At 48.3% G+C, this 23,474-nt stretch overlaps 1 long non-coding RNA gene across 1 annotated transcript; it reads right to left on the bottom strand.

The window, feature by feature from the left end:
• Nucleotides 1-9,689: 9,689 nt before the first annotated feature.
• On the bottom strand, nt 9,690-22,687 carry LOC142502280 (uncharacterized). The gene is made up of 3 exons (XR_012803713.1): nt 22,197-22,687; nt 11,105-11,232; nt 9,690-9,941 (listed from the first exon to the last, which is right to left on the bottom strand). It is a non-coding gene; the product is annotated as an uncharacterized LOC142502280 (long non-coding RNA).
• Between the last annotated feature and the right edge of the window lie 787 nt (nt 22,688-23,474).

Below are 23,474 nucleotides of genomic sequence, written 5' to 3'. Positions count from 1 at the left end.
AATAAGTAGCGGTACTCCCTTCCTGCTGCTAGACTAAGTACCGGTACTCCCTTCCTGCTGCTAGAATAAGTACCGGTACTCCCTTCCTGCTGCTAGAATAAGTACCGGTACTCTCTTCCTGCTGCTAGAATAAGTAGTGGTACTCCCTGATGCTAGAATAAGTACCGGTACTCTCTTCCTGCTGCTAGAATAAGTACCGATATTCCCTTCTTGCTGCTAGAATAAGTACCGGTACTCTCTTCCTGCTGCTAGAATAAGTACCGGCACTCCCTTCCTGCTGCTAGAATAAGTACCGGTACTCCCTTCCTGCTGCTAGAATAAGTACCGGCACTCCCTTCCTGCTGCTAGAATAAGTAGCGGTATTCCCTTCTGCTAGAATAAGTACTGGTACTCCCTTCCCGCTGCTAGAATAAGTACCAGTACTCCCTTCCTGCTGCTAGAATAAGTACCGGTACTCTCTTCCTGCTGCTAGAATAAGTAGCGGTACTCCCTTCCTGCTGCTAGAATAAGTAGCGGTACTCCCTTCCTGCTGCTAGAATAAGTAGCGGTACTCCCTTCCTGCTGCTAGAATAAGTAGCGGTACTCCCTTCCTGCTGCTAGAATAAGTACCGGTACTCCCTTCCTGCTGCTAGAATAAGAATATTAGACCCTTCAGTCAGTTGAACATGTGTGACATTCTCAGATATGATGTAGAAAGCCGGGTGATCACTTGCCTATAATTGACCTTGCTCGTGGCTGTGACCTTGGCCTGCTTGGTCAGACCTTCACCCCAGGACACTGTAAGATACAGACTCTCCTGTATTCCAATTTTCGGATTCGTCACACTCATGCATAATGCTGTATGTTTCTTGTCCCAAAATCCGAAGTTATGAAAAGTGCTGTATTCTATTACACGCCTGATAAGAAATAATTAATCACTGGGAAGCAGAAAGAACACAAAATAAATTAAACATCTCATTTTAGGGCCGCAAGACGGGATGTGTCATAGGCGAGGAAGCAGACGCGAACGGACAGGTAAAGAGCGGGTCCGTGTGGCTCGGCTGTTTAATTAATGAGAGACAAAGCCTTTGGAGTTGCGACCTCTGCAGTCCCAAAAGCTGTTCCATTAAAAGGTAACACAACCTATGAGGTATGTTACCCAGGTGATTATCAGTGGAATACGGCCTCTCACTGCTCCCTGATACATTGTAACCTGTACAGGACACTGGAGGCGTTACACACACATGCAGCAGATAGCCGCTTGCCCGCAAGTGGCAACTTATTCCGGGCACTGGGCCAGAAGCGGCATCAGAGAAGGGAGTAAAGATGGCGGCGGCGGCGGCACGCAGGAAGACACCCGCCAAACATCTCAGTAAGAACAGAGCGCACCTGCAGGCCAGGTCGTGGGGGCAGAGGGCTGTGCATTTTATGCACACAGAGACCCCTGTGTACTGGGCTAGGACATTCTGCCGAGACCTAATGACCTCCGGCGCTGTGCCACTGCTCATCCGGTCGCAGCCAGCCCCTTCACTACTAGGGTATGTCCCTATGTTTAACCCTCACCCTAACACCCCCTACCCTAAGCCCTTACCCTATAACCCCCTGCCCTAAGCCCTCACCTTATAACCCCCTACCCTAAGCCCTTACCCTATAACCCCCTGCCCTAAGCCCTCACCCTATAACCCCCTACCCTAAGCCCTTACCATATAACCCCCTACCCTAAGCCCTTACCCTATAACCCCCTGCCCTAAGCCCTTACCCTATAACCCCCTACCCTAACACCCCCTACCCTAAGCCCTTACCCTAACACCCCCTACCCTAAGCCCTTACCCTATAACCCCCTACCCTAAGCCCTTACCCTATAACCCCCTACCCTAAGCCCTTACCCTATAACCCCCTACACTTAGCCCTTGCCCTACAACCTCCTACCCTAAGCCCTTACCCTATAACCCCCTACCCTAAGCCCTTACCCTATAACCCCCTACCCTAAGCCCTTACCCTATAACCCCGTACCCTAGAACCCTCTACCCTATATCCCGCTACCCTAAGCCCTTACCCTAAAACTCCTTATCCTACACCCTTACCGTGTGTAACATATGCAGAAAAGTATGTATATGTACTGTATTATATGCAGTACTAGCTGAGAGACCCGGCGTTGCCCGTGAGTTAAATTTTCCGCTAGGAGGAGGGGGAGGGGGGAGAGCGGACGGGAGGGTGGGGGGAGAGCGGACAGGAGGGTGGGGGGAGAGCGGACGGGAGGGTGGGGGTAGAGTGGACGGGAGGGTGGGCTGAGAGCGGACGGGAGGGTGGGGGGAGAGCGGACGGGAGAGTGGGGGGAGAGCGGACGGGAGAGTGGGGGGAGAGCGGACGGGAGGGTGGGGGGAGAGCGGACGGGAGGGTGGGGGGAGAGCGAACGGGAGGTTGGGGGGAGAGCGGACGGGAGGGTGGGGGGAGCGGAAGGGAGGAGGGTGGGGGGAGAGCAGATGGGAGGGTGGGGGGAGAGCGGACGGGAGGGTGGGGGGAGAGCGGACGGGAGGGTGGGGGGAGAGCGGACGGGAGGGTGGGGGGAGAGCGGACGGGAGGGGGGGGGAGAGCGGACGGGAGGGGGGGGAGAGCGGACGGGAGGGGGGGGACAGTGCGGACGGGAGGGGGGGGACAGTGGACAGGAGGAGGGGGGGGACAGTGGACAGGAGGAGGGGGGGGACAGTGGACAGGAGGGGGGGGACAGTGGACAGGAGGGGGGGGACAGTGGAAAGGAGGGGGGGGACAGTGGACAGGAGGGGGGCAGTGGACAGAGGGGGGGGACAGTGGACAGAGGGGGGGGACAGTTGACAGAGGGGGGGGACAGTGGACAGGAGGGGGGCAGTGGACAGAGGGGGGGGAACAGTGGACAGAGGGGGGGGGACAGTTGACAGAGGGGGGGACAGTGGACAGCAGGGGGGGTTAGTGGACAGGGGGGGCAGTGGACAGGAGGGGGGGCAGTGGACAGAGGGGTGTGGACACACACACACAGTGTCACACACACTGTCACACACACACACACACACACACACACACACACACACACACACACAGTGACACACACACACACAGTGAGACACACACACACACAGTGACACACACACACAGTGACACACACAGTGTCACACACACACAGTGAGACACACACACACAGTGACACACACACACACACAGTGACACACACACACACAGTGACACACACACGTCACCTCTCCTTCCGTGCGCCGCCATCTTAGTTAGTCCGCGAGGGAGGAAGGAGGTCCTTCCGGCCCCCGCCATCTTAGGTGGCCGCGTGTCCCCCCGCCGGGGAGGGAGGTGAGTGGCGCGGGAAGGAGGTGAGTGGAGCGGGAGTGGAGCGGGTCCTTCCGGGCGCCTCTTAGGTGGCCACGTGTCCCCCCGCCGGGGAGGGAGTGGAGCGGGAGGGAGGGAGTGGAGCGGGAGGGAGGTGAGTGCAGCGGGAGGGAGTGGAGCGGCTTCCGGGCGCCTCTTAGGTGAGTGGAGCGGGAGAGAGGTGAGTGGAGCGGGAGGGAGGTGAGTGGAGCTACGGGGAGGGAGGTGAGTGTGATGGGGGGGAGAGAGGACAGAGAGTGTATGAGTGTGTGTGTGTGTGTGTGTGTGTGTGTGTGTGTGTGTGTGTGTGTGTCGTCACTCCGCCTCAGGCCAGTGAGAGGTGTGGAGGCGTGCAGCCCAAGGGACCAATGACATTTTCCCTAGGGACACAGGAAGATGCAGACAGGCATACAGTGCTTTCACTAATATATAATAAGATATTATACTATAAAATATATTATTTATTATGTTATATTATATATATAATACAGTATATACACGCTATAATTTATGTGTGTGCTGCATATCTTATTGCCTGCATAAAATATTTGGTGTATTTTAGTGTTAAAAATGCCCTCAGGAACGGAACCTTTCATTTAAACAGTGTTCCTATGGGAAAACGTGTTTCGCTTTACAACGTTTCGCTTTACAACGCCATTTTGAGTAACGCATTGTGTCGGATAACCGAGGACTGCCTGTATGTGTTACTCATTACAAAAGAACTTTAAGTAGCATTATGGTCCTTCCTTAGACAATACAAAGTATCGAAATGCTCCACTCCCTGTTGCTTACAGCTGCAGACCAAGCAATATCCTACGTGTGTGTTTTTAATACATCAGTCTGTACTAAGAGAAAATATTTGTGGCATTTAAAAAAAAAAAAACTCTGACATTTTTAATGTATTATAATGTAACAAGCATTTTTGTTTCTATAGCAACCATTTACAAAGTCACATCCCCTTCCTCTCCTGAAACAGACACTGGCGCACCCCTTTTTTTATCCCTGCCGTCTCTCTAGAAGTGCACCAATTGTATCTAGTGACTGCCGGGTCACACGATCTTCCCCACAGAACTTTGCATCTTTGGTCCTCTTCTGCTGCACTGACAGCCATTTAGTGACCTCCCAGAGTCGACTCTTCTCTGATCTATCACAGGAGTACACATCGATCTGCAACTTAGCTAATTGCTTATCCTTGTGTGGATTGTATTGATGCAGCTTGGACGGCTGCTATAAATATGTGTTTAAATAACTCCAGACATTTTATGAAATTCATAAGGTTTGAAATTCTTAATCTACCAAATTGTCACCTAACAATTTGTCAAACTGTTTATTTTCTCCAGATGTGTGAAATCAAAGCCCGGCCGTAGAAATGTGGGGTTTCTGAAAACCTTGTTTCAAACCCAAACTCTTATTATTCAGGATTCTCCCATAACAAAAATGTTACCTGATGTTTTCCCGAAAATTCGATTGTAGCTCAATCCCATTAAGGGATTAAACGTTATAGACACCCGAAAACGGGCATTTAATGACAAATAATCCCTAAGAATGCCAATGCAGCGCAGTGCATAGTGTGCCCTTTACCAGCTGGCTCTGGGTGAAAGCCCGAAAGCTGTGCATGGGTGCAATGAGTCCTTTATTCAGTGTACTCTTTGTCCTTATGTCGCTCTGACAGGGTCTTCTGACACAATAAAAGTTTGAACGTTAATTCTCTAAGAGGAAAAAACGTCACCCCATATGGTGGAGGTGAGCGCTCGAAAGTTAATTTCTTATACAAGTCAAAAGCTAAAAACAACTGCCCCTAACCACATACTAAAAAAATACAAATCACAGATATCCGAGACTACTGCCCACAAATTAGAGATAACACACAGCATATGACAATAGAAAAAGGCCAGTAGCAAGTAGTCAATATGTAGAGCCAGCGTGGATCAGTGATGTTCCTCACTGCTCGAGGGGGTTACTAAAAAATGATACACGGAACATACTCTATATAATACATACATGTCAACAAATATTATTGAAGCCACCTAGAAATAGCCAAAATAATGCAGAGAATGTAAAACCGAAAGGTCACTGTAATGACCGTGTATGTAATAGGACATGTAATATACTGTGTAAGTAGCTGATAGCGCAATATCATTAAGATCAGCAGGACACGTGGATCCGTGTCAGCCTGGAACGCACCTGCGCCTTGCTTCTGGCATCCGGATCTGATGTCCTGCTTGTGCTCAGCCCAACGCGCGTTTCGTCAATAATACTTCGTCAGGTGCATAATTTAACACATGAGAATTTATATACATCGTCACGTTACAACCCCGAGGAGACAGAAAGGAGAATAAATGCATTAATGACCAAAGCAATAACAAACATTCATCACGTGTGCTATATATCAAATAACGCAATTCAAACACAGTTCTTCATTAACCCGCAGGGAGCAACAGTACCGAGGGTAAATATCCATCTGCTTTCAATCTGCAACACTAATAATAATAATACAGTAACGCCTTCATTTCATACCGCACTCTTCTTCCAATGGGACTCAAAGCGCTTCACAATTACAGTATAGCACACAGGATTATTACAGACGGTCCCTGACCAGGTGAGCTTACAATTTATGATTTTGGTGTCGGAGGCACAGGGAGATAAAGTGACTTGCCCAAGGTCACAAGGAGCTGCCACCGGGAATTAGAACCCAGCTCCCCGGCTCCGTGTCCTTCCTTACTGGGTCGGTATCGTTACTCACTGAGCCGCTCCTTCTCAGTAGAGGCTCAGGATCTCCATCTTAATGCCTATATAGACTATCAATAGCAAAGGCAGTAAGCTGTGTATCACTTCCACCATGTTGTGACGAGACACGGCGGTGAGTAGTGCGCCTTTGCATAAATGGCTAATGAATTTTCCCACCATATAAGAAGTTACACGGGCAAGATACAGTAATTTTGACACACCACGAATATCAAATGAACGATGTCAGTTACTATTCCAGAACTTCTTCCTCTGTTGCATATACTGCAGGCTTTGCAAGGGCCGCCTGGCTAAGAGCCCTGGCATCTCTCTCTATTTCTATGGCAGCGATAGATTGGTTCTAAGGCCGCGCGTATGGTGCCCGCGACGGGCGACGCGACGGGTGACTTCACCCGTCGCCGCTAGCTAAAATTAGATTTCGCTTTGCGGTGGCGTGGCGGGAGTACTGGCATTTGATTGGTTCGGGGGCTGTCACGTGAAGCGACAGCCCTTGAAAAATCAAATATTGCCAGCTACCAAAATTTGCAGCGCTCCGTCACTCCGTCGCATTGTTGCCGTCGCGCTTACTATAAGCGCCCGCGGCGGCGGCAATGCATTTGTTTTGGGGCGACGTCGCCATCGCCCGTCGCGGGCACTATATGAGCAGCCTTAGTCATTATGAAGTATCCCCTAGAACAAGGGTGACCAACTACAGTCCTCAAGGGCCACAAACAGGTCAGGTTTTAAGGATATCCCTGTTTCAGCACAGGTGGCTTAACCAGAGACTCCGTTGAAGACTGCACCACCTGTGCTGAAGCAGGGATATCCTGAAAACCTAACCTGTTGGGGGGGGCTTGTGGACTGGAGTTGAGCCTCCTGCAATACCCTATTCGCAGCCGTTCCTTTGCGAAGCAATAACTGCTTGTCCTGAAAAGTTTACAATGGAATGTTCTGTTCCTGAAGAAGCTATTCCCCGCACGCTAATACAAGGCTCTCGTCCAGCACCCAGCGATACACACGAGAGAAGCAGAGAGGGAATCTGCAGCAGGAAATGGGAGACAAGGATTTCTGGGGGGGCTTGTTTGAGGGGATGTCTTATCCCCAAAAGTGAGGCCCCTGTATTCAAATAAAAGAAGCTCCACGTTTCTTTGTTAAACTGAGATCTGTAAATGTTGTGTGTATGTTCTGGGACACTGTATCTGTCTTTGGTACTTGGTGAGGGCTTATCTCACTGGATATACTAGCACATACAGATTGTCCTAGGAAGTTCTCAGAGCTAACACCACTTTCTGGGCTCGCGTCTGTCACTTCTATGAGCTAAAGGAAACAGCTGGCTGGATTAGCCCTGTACACTTCCAGGCCATTAACAGATTAATATGGATGTATTAGATGTGATTGCATTTGCATGTTCATATTTCTCATTTTGTTTGGCTGTAGAACAGGGGTGGACAACTGCAGTCCTCAAAGGCCACCAGCAGGTCAGGTTTTCAGGATATCCCTGCATCAGCACAGGTGGCTCAATCACTCCCTGCTTCAGCGCAGGTGGCTCAATCACAACCTGCTTCAGCGCAGGTGGCTCAATCACTCCCTGCTTCAGCACAGGTGACCTGTGCTGAAGCAGGGATATCCTGAAAACCTGACCTGTTAGTGATCATTGAGGACTGGATTTGTCCACCCCTAGTTTAGACTCTGCAATCATAGATTTTAGAGCTGCAGACCAAGCCATATCCTACACGTAGAAAAGATTTTGTAGTTTCACTTGTTAGAATGACTATGCAAACTCCATTAAATTAGGTGGACACAAAGAACATATTAAAAATATGGAAAAAGTGGCCAAGCAATATCCTACGTGTTTTTAAAAATAGAAAATAAACAGTTCTGAATTATGAGAAAATACTTGTAACATTAAGAAAAAACAACAACTCTGAATGAGATTTTGAATGTATTATAATGTAACAAGCATTTTTTGTTTCTATAGCAACCGTTTTCAAAGTCACATCCCCTTCCTCTTCTGCAACAGGCTCTGGCACACCCCTTTTTGAGCCCTTCCCTATCTCCAGATACAATTGATGTATCTAGTGACTGCCGGGTCACATGATCTTCCCCACAGAACTTTGCATCTTTGGTCCTCTTCTGCTGCACTGACAGCCATTTAGTGAACCCCCCGAGCCGAATCTTCGCCGTCGATCACAAGAGAGCAACTTAGCTAATTACTTATCATTCTGTGGATTTTATTGATGCACATATTAAAGGGGGAAAAAATGTAAAAATAAAAAAAAAGCAGCTTGCACGGCTGCTTTACGCCGTGTTTATGCCCAACGCGCCACCGCACGCCGCCAAAACAAATCCATGTTTTGCACTGAGCGCTCACTAAGTGGGCACGACCGCGCGCGCGAACAAGGCGGCCAAGCGCGCAAATTTCAGGCAGATCCAAGAAGTTGATTTTTTTGGAACGACGGCCGCGTCACATGAGCGGTCCACCCAATGAGGGCGAACCACTCACTTGATGCCATGGCCATGCCTTCCTGTCACCTTCCGATGTCTCCAGTATTGACAAACTGGAGGGGTGGGGAAGGGGAGGGGTGGGGTGGGGGAAAGGGGAGGGGTGGGGAAGGGGAGGGGGGGAAAGGGGAGGGGTGGGGAAGGGGAGGGGGGGAAAGGGGAGGGATGGGGAAGGGGAGGGGGGGAAAGGGGAGGGGGGGGAAGGGGAGGGGGGGGAAGGGGAGGGGGGGGGAAAGGGGAGGGGGGGGAAAGGGGATGGGGGGGGGGAAAGGGGAGGGGGGGGGAAAGGGGAGGGGTGGGGAAGGGGAGGGGTGGGGAAGGGGAGGGGGTGTGGGGAAGGGGAGGGGGGGAAGGGGAGGGGGGGGAAGGGGAGGGGGGGAAAGGGGAGTGGGGAAAGGGGAGTGGGGGAGGGGGGAAAGGGGGTGGAGAGCAGGGGGCATATGTATTGTCATAATGTATGTATCCGCATGCCCCCCTGTCCGGGCGTCCGTCCCCCCGCTGGCTCGGCGGCTGACCGCTCCCCCTTCTTGGTTCCCCGATGACTCGAGGCTTGCTCTTCGCCCCCCCGTTCCCCGTGACTCGGGGCTCGCCCGTTCCCCCTGATGCGCTCTCCCCCCTCCCCCGACGCGCTCTCCCTCCCACCCCCCGGGCGATCGCTTGGTCCACCGATGTGGCGCCCGGCTGACTGAGGCGCGTGCAGGCGGCGGCAGGAAGCGCCCTGTGTGTTCCTGTGTGTTCCTGTGTGTTCCTGTGTGGGCCTGTGTGTTCCTGTGTGTTCCTGTGTGGGCCTGTGTGTTCCTGTGTGGGCCTGTGTGTTCCTGTGTGGGCCTGTGTGTTCCTGTGTGTTCCTGTGTGGGCCTGTGTGTTCCTGTGTGTTCCTGTGTGGGCCTGTGTGTTCCTGTGTGGGCCTGTGTGTTCCTGTGTGGGCCTGTGTGTTCCTGTGTGTTCCTGTGTGTTCCTGTGTGGGCCTGTGTGTTCCTGTGTGTTCCTGTGTGGGCCTGTGTGTTCCTGTGTAGGCCTGTGTGTTCCTGTGTGGGCCTGGGGCCTCAGGCGCGAGGCTGCGCGGCTGAAATAGGTGAGTCACTGGCGCGATAAGCTGAGGCGGGACGCGCAGTGGTGTGACTTACCTGGGCGGGAGGAGGGGGAGATAGCGCCAGGGAGGTAAGAGAACGTTGGCGGCTGGGGTAGGAGGGCCGCGTTTCCCCTCCGTCCGGAGCCTGGGGTAGGAGGGCCGTGCTTCCCCTCCGTCCGGAGCCTGGGGTAGGAGGGCCGCGCTTCCCCTCCGTCCGGAGCCTGGGGTAGGAGGGCCGCGCTTCCCCTCCGTCTGGGGCCGGTGCAGGGCGGCGCGCCCAAGGCAGCAATCTCATTGGCCTGAGGGACAGAGGCTATGCAGACAAACATACAGTGCTTTCAGAAATATATAGTAGATATATCGCAAATAAAAAGATAACTTGTGAGCACATTCACATGTCTTAGGCAGGTCAGCAACCCTGCCTTTCACCATTATCCCCAGCATACAGCTTTAAAGCACAGCATGGGAATCAGATGCAAACCCAGAGAAACAATTCACAGACATGTTTCAACCTTAATGGGTATCATCAGTGTGGTGTGAGTGGTTTCTCTGGCTTTGCATCTGATTCCCATGCTGTGCTTTAAAGCTGTGTTAACAGCCAGCATTAGCTTATAGGAATAGCCCACACCTGTCCATGAACCCGCTTTTGAGTCAATTGTCCAATTACTTTTGGTCCCTTGAAAAAGAGGGGGCTACATATTAAAGAGATGTAATTCCTAAACCCTTCCTCCAATTTGGATGTGAATAACCTCAAATTAAAGCTGATAGACTGCACTTTAAGCCCATATTCATTATTTAACTATAACTTGAATTTATTTTGGTATACAGCCGAAATAACAAAACTTGTATCAATGTCCAATTCATTCCGGACCTAACTGTATATACAGATGCAGCGGCCGTTATTTTAAGGCATCACGGCGCCGTTTTCGTGTGCGCTGTTGTACTCCACGCGGCATGAATGCGGCCAATCGCCCCAGGCATGCGTGTTTATAGCGGTTGCTGTGTTTGAATTTTATGGATTGTGTGCAATTATATGCAATGAAATGAATGAATTGTAATGTGTAATGTGCTACTGTGTCAAGTTCAGGTGTTTATAAGCCAGAAAACTAAAATGCAATTTTCTGCACTCGCCAGCACTCACGTCTTAAGGCGGTACGGTTGGAAGTAATCCCGCGCCATGACATAGGTATTCTGAGGTATACACCACATGATTTCGTAAAATTATGGCCGCTGCATCCGCATATATATATATACACACACGCATATCACTAAAAAATTATATATATATACACGCATATCACTAAAAATATATATATATATATATATACACGCATATCATTAAAGAATAATATATATATATATATATATATATACACACACACAAATCATTCAAAAATAGAAGCGCACACAGAAAAACTCAGTATAGAAAACTTTATTCAAACAAAGACAAGTCAAAAAGTAAGTTTATGTACTCACAAATCATTTCCTTAAATCAGGCACATCTGACCCATTGTGGCATCCTGCTTCAGTGATCGGCGCTGGCTCCGCGTCGGTCCCTGTACTAGGCCGTAGCGTTGGGTGTTGCTGGCAGTTGCGTTCTTCTCCTGCACGGACCGGAACATAGAGGATTGTGGAAACCTTTTATGTTATAACTCTGCACACAATTGGTACTTTGTCAATTGAATATACAGATGTAGCCAACGGTATTGCAACTGTCTTCGACTGGCCAAATCCAGTCCTCAAGGGCCACCAACAGGTCAGGTCTTCAGGAAATCCCTGCGTCAGCACAGCCATTGACTGAGCCACTGATTGAGCGACCTGTGCTGAAGCAGGGATATCCTGAAGACCTCACCTGTTGGTGGCCCTTGAGGACTGGGGTCGGCCGCCCCTGGTGTAATGTCTGTGAAGGACAGGAGAAGCTGGCGCAGTGTGTGACGGATCGTTGCTGAGCAAGAAGAGAAAACCTTTATAAAGAAGTCAGTGTGGCGGGAAGAACACAAGTCTGCAATCAAGGCCGTGATTGCAAAGCAATTTACTTACAAACGGGCCCTTCTCATCAGCGCTCGCTGTTACACTCGCCCTATTTACATGGAGTCAGGATCAGGCTGACATTTCTCATCAGATCAAGACGGCAAAGCCAGGAAGCGACATCAGGACATCGCGCCTGGGAGGAGGCGGCAGTGCGGGCATAAAGTGCGGGCATATACAGGCACAGAAACCCAGTGCGTGTAGGACCATGATGTCAATCTGTATGGGTAGCGACGGAGACACTGAGGCGGTGGGGATGAGTAAACACTAGCTGGAAAAAAGCAACATCTACTGTAGTGCAGTGTATCACTTTACATTGCACGCAATTAATATTCTGAGCCTTTCTTGCTTTGACTAATGAACCTGCTCACAGGCCTCTCCGCTTTCCCATATATCCCTTATATACTGTAACCTGCTCACAGGCCTCTCCGCTTTCCCATATATCCCTTATACAGTATACTGTAACCTGCTCACAGGCCTCTCCGCTTTCCCATATATCCCTTATATACTGTAACCTGCTCACAGGCCTCTCCGCTTTCCCATATATCCCTTATATACTGTAACCTGCTCACAGGCCTCTCCGCTTTCCCATACAGTATATCCCTTATATACTGTAACCGTCTCGCAGGCCTCCACGCTCTCCCATATACTGTATCCCATATATACTGTAAACTGCTCACAGGCTTCTCCGCTTTCCCATATATCCCATATATCCTGTAACCTGCTCACAGGCCCCTCTGCTTTCCCATATATCCCATATATACTGTAACCTGCTCACAGGCCTCTCCGCTTTCCCATATATCCCTTATATACTGTAAACTGCTCACAGGCCTCTCTGCTTTCCCATATACTGTATCCCATATATACTGTAACCTGCTCACAGGCTTCTCCGCTTTCCCATATATCCTATATATCCTGTAACCTGCTCACAGGCCCCTCCGCTTTCCCATATATCCCATATATACTGTGCCCTGCTCACAGGCCTCTCCGCTTTCCCATATATCCCTTATATACTGTAACCTGCTCACAGCCCCCCCCCCCCCCCGCTTTCCCATATATCCCATATATACTGTAACCTGCTCACAGGCCTCTCCCTTTCCCATATATACTGTAACCTGCTCACAGACCTCTCCGCTTTCCCATATATACTGTAACCTGCTCACAGGCCTCTCCCTTTCCCATATATACTGTAACCAGCTCACAGGCCTCTCCCTTTCCCATATATACTGTAACCTGCTCACAGGCCTCTCCGCTTTCCCATATATACTGTAACCTGCTCACAGGCCTCTCCCTTTCCCATATATACTGTAACCTGCTCACAGGCCTCTCCGCTTTCCCATATACTTACTCTAGCAGAAGGAAGGGAGTACCGCTACTTATTCTAGCAGCAGGAAGAGAGTGCCGGTACTTATTCTAGCAGCAGGAAGAGAGTACTTTTACTTATTCTAGCAGCAAGAAGGGAGTACCGCTACTTATTCTAGCAGCAAGAAGGGAGTACCGGTACTTATTCTAGCAGCAGGAAGAGAGTACCAGTACTTATTCTAGCAGCAGGAAGGGAGTACCGGTACTTATTCTAGCAGAAGGGAATACCGGTACTTATTCTAGCAGTAGGAAGGGAGTACCGGTATTTATTCTAGCAGCGGGAAGGGAGTACCGCTACTTATTCTAGCAGCAGGAAGGGAATACCGGTACTTATTCTAGTAGCAGGAAGGGAGTACCGGTACTTATTCTAGCAGCAGGAAGGGAGTACCGGTACTTATTCTAGCAGCAGGAAGGGAGTACCGGTACTTATTCTAGCAGCAGGAAGTGAGTACCGCTACTTATTCTAGCAACAGGAAGGGAGTACCGCTACTTATTCTAGCAGCAGGAAGGGAGTACCGGTACTTATTCTAGCAGCAGGAAGGGAGTACCACTACTTATTCTAGCAGCAGGAAGGGAGTACCGCTACTAATTCTAGCAGCAGGAAGGGAGTACTGGTACTTATTCTAGCAGCAGGAAGGGAGTACCGGTACTTATTCTAGCAGCAGGAAGGGAGTACCGCTACTTATTCTAGTAGCAGTAAGGGAGTACCGGTACTTATTCTAGCAGCAGGAAGAGAGTGCCGGTACTTATTCTAGCAGCAGGAAGAGAGTACTTTTACTTATTCTAGCAGCAAGAAGGGAGTACCGCTACTTATTCTAGCAGCAAGAAGGGAGTACCTGTACTTATTCTAGCAGCAGGAAGGGAGTACCAGTACTTATTCTAGCAGCAGGAAGGGAGTACCGCTACTTATTCTAGCAGCAGTAAGGGAGTACCGGTACTTATTCTAGCAGCAGGAAGGGAGTACCTCTACTTATTCTAGCAGCAGGAAGAGAGTACCGGTACTTATTCTAGCAGCAGGGAGTACCACTACTTATTCTAGCAGCAGGAAGGGAGTACCAGTACTTATTCTAGCAGCAGGAAGGGAGTACCAGTACTTATTCTAGCAGCAGGAAGGGAGTACCGGTACTTATTCTAGCAGCAGGAAGAGAGTACCGGTACTTATTCTAGCAGCAGGGAGTACCACTACTTATTCTAGCAGCAGGAAGGGAGTACCTGTACTTATTCTAGCAGCAGGAAGGGAGTACCAGTACTTATTCTAGCAGCAGGAAGGGAGTACCGCTACTTATTCTAGCAGCAGTAAGGGAGTACCGGTACTTATTCTAGCAGCAGGAAGGGAGTACCTCTACTTATTCTAGCAGCAGGAAGAGAGTACCGGTACTTATTCTAGCAGCAGGGAGTACCACTACTTATTCTAGCAGCAGGAAGGGAGTACCAGTACTTATTCTAGCAGCAGGAAGGGAGTACCAGTACTTATTCTAGCAGCAGGAAGGGAGTACCGCTACTTATTCTAGCAGCAGGAAGGGAGTACCGGTATATATACTGTAACCTTCCGCACTGCTCACTCCACGGAAACAGCCCTCACTAAAATAACTGACGACCTCCATGCTGCCAAAGACAGAGGTCATTACACTCTGCTCATATTACTCGACCTCTCTGCAGCATTTGACACCGTGGACCACCCTCTTCTCCTTCACATTCTCCATACTCTAGGTATTCGGAACAAAGCTCTATCCTGGATCTCATCCTACCTCTCCCATCGTACTTTCAGTGTCTCTTCTGCTAACACCTCCTCCTCCTTTATTGATCTCTCTGTGGGGGTACCCCAGGGCTCTGTCCTGGGACCTCTTCTCTTTTCTCTGTACACACTCTCTCTAGGTGACCTAATAACATCTTTTGGGTTTAAATATCACCTCTATGCTGACGACACACAAATATACTTTTCAACACCTGACCTTACACCTGCTATACAGACCAAAGTTTCTGAATGTCTCTCTGCTATATCATCCTGGATGGCCCTCCGTCGCCTTAAACTCAACATGGCTAAAACAGAGCTCCTCATACTTCCTCCCAAACCTGGCCCTACTACCTCCTTCCACATTACTGTTGGAACTACGATCATCCACCCAGTAGCCCAAGCACGCTGCCTAGGGGTCACACTCGACTCCTCTCTCACATTCGCCCCTCACATTCAAAACATTTCTAAAACTTGTCGCTTTTTCCTCCGCAATATAACAAAGATACGCCCTTTCCTCTGTTGCTCGACTGCTAAAACTCTGACTCAGGCAACCATTCTCTCCCATCTTGATTACTGTAACCTCCTGCTGTCCGGCCTTCCTGCCTCTCACCTTTCTCCCCTACAATCTATCCTAAATGTTGCTGCCAGAATCACTCTACTCTTTCCTAGATCTGTCTCAGCATCTCCCCTCCTGAAATCCCTCTCCTGGCTTCCAATCAAATCCCGCATCTCACACTCCATTCTTCTCCTCACTTTTAAAGCTTTACACTCTTCTGCCCCTCCTTACATCTCAGCCCTAATTTCTCGCTATGCACCACCCCGACTCTTGCGTTCTGCTCAAGGATGTCTTCTTTCTACCCCCTTTTTATCTAAAGCCCTCTCCCGCCTTAAACCTTTTTCACTGACTGCCCCACACCTCTGGAATGCCCTTCCCCTCAGTACCCGACCAGCACCCTCTCTATCCACCTTTAAGACCCAACTTAAGACACACTTGCTTAAAGAAGCATATGAATAGCACTGTGGATATTCTGAACACATGATACATAAAGCTTGGCCCCCTGCAGACGCACTTACCAGAACTCCCTCCTCCTGTCTCTGTACGTTCTCCCTACCTACCAATAAGATTGTAAGCTCCTCGGGGCAGGGACTCCTCTTCCTTAATGTTATGTTTGTCTAAAGCACTTATTCCCATGATCTGTTATTTATATTATCTGTTATTTATTCGATTACCACATGTATTACTACTGTGAAGCGCTATATACATTAATGGCGCTATATAAATAAAGACATACAATACAATACAATACAACCTGCTCACAGGCCTCTCCCTTTCCCATATATCCCATATATACTGTAACCTGCTCACAGGCCTCTCCCTTTCCCATATATACTGTAACCTGCTCACAGGCCTCTCCGCTTTCCCATATATACTGTAACCTGCTCACAGGCCTCTCCCTTTCCCATATATACTGTAACCTGCTCACAGGCCTCTCCGCTTTCCCATATATCCCATATATACTGTAACCTGCTCACAGACCTCTCCGCTTTCCCGTATATACTGTAACCTGCTCACAGGCCTCTCCCTTTCCCATATATACTGTAACCTGCTCACAGACTTCTCCGCTTTCCCATATATACTGTAACCTGCTCACAGGCCTCTCCCTTTTCCATATATACTGTAACCTGCTCACAGGCCTCTCCGCTTTCCCATATATACTGTAACCTGCTCACCGGCCTCTCCCTTTCCCATATATACTGTAACCTGCTCACAGGCCTCTCCCTTTCCCATATATACTGTAACCTGCTCACAGGCCTCTCCGCTTTCCCATATATACTGTAACCTGCTCACAGGCCTCTCCCTTTCCCATATATACTGTAACCTGCTCACAGACTTCTCCGCTTTCCCATATATACTGTAACCTGCTCACAGGCCTCTCCCTTTCCCATATATACTGTAACCTGCTCACAGACCTCTCCGCTTTCCCATATATACTGTAACCTGCTCACAGGCCTCTCCCTTTTCCATATATACTGTAACCTGCTCACAGGCCTCTCCGCTTTCCCATATATACTGTAACCTGCTCACCGGCCTCTCCCTTTCCCATATATACTGTAACCTGCTCACAGGCCTCTCCCTTTCCCATATATACTGTAACCTGCTCACAGGCCTCTCCCTTTTCCATATATACTGTAACCTGCTCACAGGCCTCTCCACTTTCCCATATATACTGTAACCTGCTCACCGGCCTCTCCCTTTCCCATATATACTGTAACCTGCTCACAGGCCTCTCCCTTTCCCATATATACTGTAACCTGCTCACAGACTTCTCCGCTTTCCCATATATACTGTAACCTGCTCACCGGCCTCTCCGCTTTCCCATATATACTGTAACCTGCTCACCGGCCTCTCCCTTTCCCATATATACTGTAACCTGCTCACAGGCCTCTCCCTTTCCCATATATACTGTAACCTGCTCACAGGCCTCTCCGCTTTCCCATATATACTGTAACCTGCTCACAGGCCTCTCCCTTTCCCATATATACTGTAACCTGCTCACAGACTTCTCCGCTTTCCCATATATACTGTAACCTGCTCACAGGCCTCTCCCTTTCCCATATATACTGTAACCTGCTCACAGACTTCTCCGCTTTCCCATATATACTGTAACCTGCTCACAGGCCTCTCCCTTTTCCATATATACTGTAACCTGCTCACAGGCCTCTCCACTTTCCCATATATACTGTAACCTGCTCACCGGCCTCTCCCTTTCCCATATATACTGTAACCTGCTCACAGGCCTCTCCCTTTCCCATATATACTGTAACCTGCTCACAGGCCTCTCCGCTTTCCCATATATACTGTAACCTGCTCACAGGCCTCTCCCTTTCCCATATATAATGTATTTAAAACCAGAGACAGAACATGAAACACAGACAGAGCTCAGTGCACATCCAGTGAAACCTATACACGGTACAGTGCCTAAATATATATGTATAGATATCTATTAAATAAAATGGTCTTTTAGTTTAACATTTTGGCCAAAGTGTTGTAAGCCCCTGAGCCACTACACGACAGACCACATCTCAAGGGTCCCTAACACTAATATAAATTCTTAATAACCTGTGCATTACCAAGAAGAATGATTTATAATAAATCTGTCAAAATTAGTTGCATAGTTCTAAGTTTGATTGAAGCTTTTATTAACCTGCACATTACCAGGAAAAGCACTCTGTATTAGATTTGTCACAATCATACTGCAAGCAAGCAAGTTCCCCTGAGAGTGGGAGATGCTATGGAGTGTGCTTTTAACCATTTAAATGTGGGAGGGGGTGAGCTTCAACAAGATAGGAAGAGCCACCTTCCAATCAGCTAAAACAAGCTGAACAAGATTTGTAAAACATACAGGACACCTGCAAGCTCATATTGAACCCCCAAAATAACCACAACATATATATAAGCATATAGGTGTCACAGAGGAGTGCTACTGAGCATGGCGATATATATTTAAAACCAGAGACAGAACATGAAACACAGACAGAGCTCAGTGCACATCCAGTGAAACCTATACACGGTACAGTGCCTAAATATATATGTATAGATATCTATTAAATAAAATGGTCTTTTAGTTTAACATTTTGGCCAAATTGTTGTAAGCCCCTGAGCCACTACACGGCAGACCACATCTCAAGGATCCCTAACACTAATATAAATTCTTAATAACCTGTGCATTACCAGGAAGAATGATTTATAATAAATCTGTCAAAATTAGTTGCATAGTTCTAAGTCTGATTGAAGCTTTTATTAACCTGTACATTACAAGGAAAAGCACTCTATATGTACCATGCTCAGTAGCACTCCTCTGTGACACCTATATGCTTATGTATATGTTGTGGCTATTTTGGGGGTTCAATATGAGCTTGCAGGTGTCCTGTATGTTTTCCATATATACTGTAACCTGCTCACAGGCCTCTCCCTTTCCCATATATACTGTAACCTGCTCACAGGCCTCTCCCTTTCCCATATATACTGTAACCTGCTCACAGGCCTCTCCCTTTCCCATATATACTGTAACCTGCTCATAGGCCTCTCCCTTTCCCATATATACTGTAACTTGCTCACCCCTTTCCCATATATCCCATATATACTGTAACCTGCTCACAGGCCGCTCCCTTTCCCATATATACTGTAACCTGCTCACAGGCACACTTTCCCATATATACTGTAGGGGACGGTGCAGCGGAATAATCCCAGCCTCCTATATACACTGCTCTATGTCTTGTTCCCCCTTCCGGGCTCTGCGCTAACCTCTCACACTGACAAATTAACCCCTTCCGTGCCAGCGGGACCGAGAATAGAGTGAATTGTGAAGCAATCGTTGACATCCTTTTCATAACCCTTCAGTACCCGGTGGGGTGTGCAGATTATTGTATTCCTATACATTGCTTCTTGCTGCGTTTCACTTACTTTTAAATGCACTCTTAATCACCACCCCCCATTTTGGAAGCGAAGGAGTTAATGAACTGTTAGACACTAACACAATACAGTTATAAATGCCAAGCAAGCAGTGACTGCTCAGCTCAGGGGTGGGCAACTCCGGTCCTCAAGGACCACCGACAGGTCAGGTTTTCAGGATATCCCTGCTTCAGCACAGGTGGTACAGTTGAAGACTGAGCCACTGATTGAGCCACCTGTGCTGAATCAGGGATATCCTGAAAACCTGACCTGTTGGTGGCCCTTAAGGACTGGAGTTGCCCACCCCTGCTTTAGATCAAAGGCAAAGATTGAAGACTGAGCCACTGATTGAGCCACCTGTGCTGAAGCAGGGATATCCTTAACGGTGGCCCTTAAGGACTGGAATGGCCCACCCCTGGTTTAGCTGTTGTGTGCAGCATGCAGGGCACAACGTGTCCTAGTCTGGGAGAAGCCTGAGCAGTGCTTCCCGGGGACCTTTGTTACAGGGCAGATTCCCCGACAGTGGGAAACGTAACATTATGTAATGATCCCGCGGCTCATTTGTCCTCTTCCAACTTCTAAGAACAGAAAGTATTCAAGTCTTCAGAGAAGCCAAGATTTTGTTTTCCCTCCTGCGTGAGGCCTGTCCCTCCCCGCTCCCACTACGTCAGGCAGAGGATGTTCCAGCCTTGGGCTGGCAGCGTGAGACACTTGGCTTGCCTGGCATGAGTTGGCATCACTTCTCTGCCAGCCACAGTTTGAAACCTCTCGGAAGCTGGTAATTTCCGCTTCTGACATGCTACTGTACTTCGTCTGGGAGGTGAGGTGCTAGATCACAGGTGGATAACTCCAGTCCTCAAAGGCCAACAACAGGTCAGGTTTTCAGGTTATCCCTGATTCAGCACAGATGGCTCAATTAGTGGCTCAGTCAAAGACTGAGCCACTGATTGAGCCCCCTGTGCTGAAGCAGGGATAGCCTGAAAACTGGCTTGTGGTGGCCCCTTGAGGACTGGGGGTGGCTACCTCTGTGCTAGACTCAGAAGCTCAGAGAACAGAGGGAATTACTGCTGTCCATAACATAATCATTGAGTCTTGGCTGCTATCTGTCCTATACAAGGTGTTCCTACAGGCTGCCATCATGAACGTGGCTACATCCCAATGACAACTCCTAGTGACCCGGGGGAAGCCACTTTATCTCGTGGTGCCTCCGGCACCAAAATGTGATGATAGGTTTCTTCAGGGCAAGAATGCCTGAAAAATTCCATGTATAATGCCATATAAGAAAAAAAATTGTCATTATGAAAAAATACTTGCCTGGTGTATATGTAGGATTGGTAGATTACAAAAAAGCATTTGATTCTGTCTGCACCTCCTCTGTTTGAAATGCATTAAGAAGACAAAGTGTTGGAGACGCGTATATTGATATTATAAAGAACATTTACGAGAATGCCACATCAACAGTTTGATTACTTGAAGTTACAAGCAATATACAGAAAGGATCAGCGAGGGAGTGTGACAGGGGAACACTGTGTCGCCAAAGCTTTTCACAACAACACTTCAATTGTTCAAGACATTGAATTGGGAAGAAAAAGGAATCGAAATCAACGGTGAATATTTGACTTACCAATTATTTGCAGACTATTTTTTAAGTCCAGAAGACACCAGCAACAAATCAGAGAACTCGCCGAAGTACGTAGGGAAGTGGGCTCAATATGAATCATTGCGAGACCAGAGTGATGTTAAACTAATGGGTAAACTCTACGAAGATCAAAATGAATGGAATAGAACCAGGAAAATTCGAAGACTGTCTACCTTGCCCGGCGAGTAACAATGGCCGGGAACCGTTTGAATTAAAGCAATAGGAGAATGAGGGTGGGTTGGTGCCCCTAGGTATGTGCCTGTGTCGGCTGCCTAATCTCTGCCGACCTCCTGCACCTTTGTAATCCCAGCGCCAAATGACGCCGCGGATGTCCCCAACGTGACATCGCACTGCGGCGCGTTGCCATTGGAATGCGACATCACTTGACGGCACGATTTCATGTTGCCATGGCAACGAGACACCATGTGACGTCACGTTGGGGATGTCCGCAGTGCCATTTGATGCTGGGATTCCAAATGAGCAGGAAGGCGGCAGAAAGGAGGCGGCCGACACAAACAAGTACCTTCCCACAAGGTCCGATAAGCCCGAGAGTGCGGCAAAATTATACGGGGGCAGAAATATTTGCCTCCCCCAAATTTTGCTGCCTTAAGCCCGGGCCTAACAGGCTTAATGGGAAGTCTGACACTGATGGAGGGTATTTGGAAGAAACAAGACGATCTTACAAGGGGAACCTTCACTGTACCTCAAGAGGAGAGTGTTTAACCCATGTTCTGTACCTGCCAGTACCCACATATGGATGTGAAACTTGGACCCTAAATGCAAACACAATGCAGAACCTTCAGACAGCTCAAAGAAGTGTGGAGAGGTGTATGCTGGGTATTACGCGAAGAGACGGCAAGAAGAATGAGTGTGTGCAGAAGCAAACAAAATATGTGACAGCATCATCATAAAGGTGAAGAAATGAAAATGCCAGTGGGCCGAACAGACGAGGAATGGCCATAATTGGAAAAAGATAGTGCTTGACTGGATTCCAAGGGATATCAAAAGACCAAGAGCATGATCAAAGTAAGGTGGGAGGATGAAATCAGAAAATGTAGTGGAGTAACCTGGAGAAGAGAGGCTTGCAGCCCGCAGTACTTTGGTGGGAGATCCTTGGGGAAGCCTTCATCCAGAAGTGGGGTGACAACGGCTGAAGATGGTGATAATGAGATATATACATATATAAAATTATAGCTATTGTGGACCAGTTAAACATTGCATCCTATTATAGAAAGATTTATACAATATTATGCTCCAAATATATAAAGGGATGGAATCAAATCTTAAAATAAATCATTTTTTATTTATTTTTTCTAGCCCCCTAGAGAGGGCAAAATAAAAAGTAACTTACTCCAGCTTCTCTGCTATGCTGACAGCGTCCTGAATGACATCACAAATCCAAGATGGCCACTTCTTGAGGCGATAACAATGACATTTCCCTTCTGCAGCGCTATGAGCATATTTATTTAACCTGTGGGTTAATTAATAAAACGTGTGTCTGAAATCAAGGTGATCAGAAATGGAAGCCTTGCAAAGAGTTTATTTGGGCTACCATGTTCCGTGTATCCATGACATGTGTCCTGGACCAAGCACAGCCTGAGAGATGCGTAGGGACAGGCAGGTTACCTAAATCCCATATATCAGGCAAGGGAACCTTCTTACTTGCTGAAGTGTTTTTTTGGGGCAACAACATACAAATAAAAAGGGGGGAAAAGTACTGAGGGAACACTGGGGCATGAGAGCAATGGAGGGGAAGGTTGGAATTGGGATAAATGAAAGATATAGGGATAGGTGAAAATCAGTAACGTTACCAGGATAGGAGAGATGACTGCTCAAGATGGCTGCTGGTACTAAGAGACAGCATGCTGGTCTAGGCTGCTGGGAAATTAACTGGGACAATACCACCTGGCAAAGGGTGGGGGAGCAGACCATCCTGGTAAAAAGGCAGGGGGGGTTGCCAAGGCAACTGGCTGAAGCCAAGAAACCCACAAGAGGTCGCAACATTGTTGCAACTGCTAGGCTAAGGAGTGCTGGCAGCCTGAAGGCAGAGAAACACACAGTCCTGTTCCAGGACAGCGTGAATTAGCCATTTTTCTCTCGCCGGCTCGAGCCCTTTCTTCTCGGCGTGTACACAATCGGGCCGGCTACAAGGTCAGAAACCACTTTATCAGGCAAAAGATAAGATATGGCACAATTTAATAAAATCATCAGTTATATCATTGGCAGGATACAGGGACTGTCGGAGGCCAGGTGACCCAGAACACGCCTTCCCCGACGCCTCATTCTGTTTAATAAATACAAATCGCAACCTATGTTTATTGCTAATTACTGTAAGGAAGCAAAAGATTTCGAAATAATTCTTACCAAACATTGACCTAATTATTAGCAGATCCAATTTCAATTAACACTAGAGACTATACAGTACATCTAAACTCTGACAAACGAGCTGTCCCCCAGCGATACTGATAGAAACCCCTAAATATTAATAAACAAGAGTTTTAATAAATGGAAACAACCATATACGTTATAGAGGTCCATGTTCAAATGGCAGGGTGAAGCGAGAGAAGCAACACACGGCACATATGGATTTTAAGTTAATTTAATTTATTTAGAGCCAATACAGACAACG

Source organism: Ascaphus truei, chromosome 9, assembly GCF_040206685.1.
Source record: "Ascaphus truei isolate aAscTru1 chromosome 9, aAscTru1.hap1, whole genome shotgun sequence".
NCBI lineage: Eukaryota > Metazoa > Chordata > Amphibia > Anura > Ascaphidae > Ascaphus > Ascaphus truei.
Note: the sequence above shows the minus strand (reverse complement) of the source record. Positions and strands in the feature narration are given on the sequence as shown.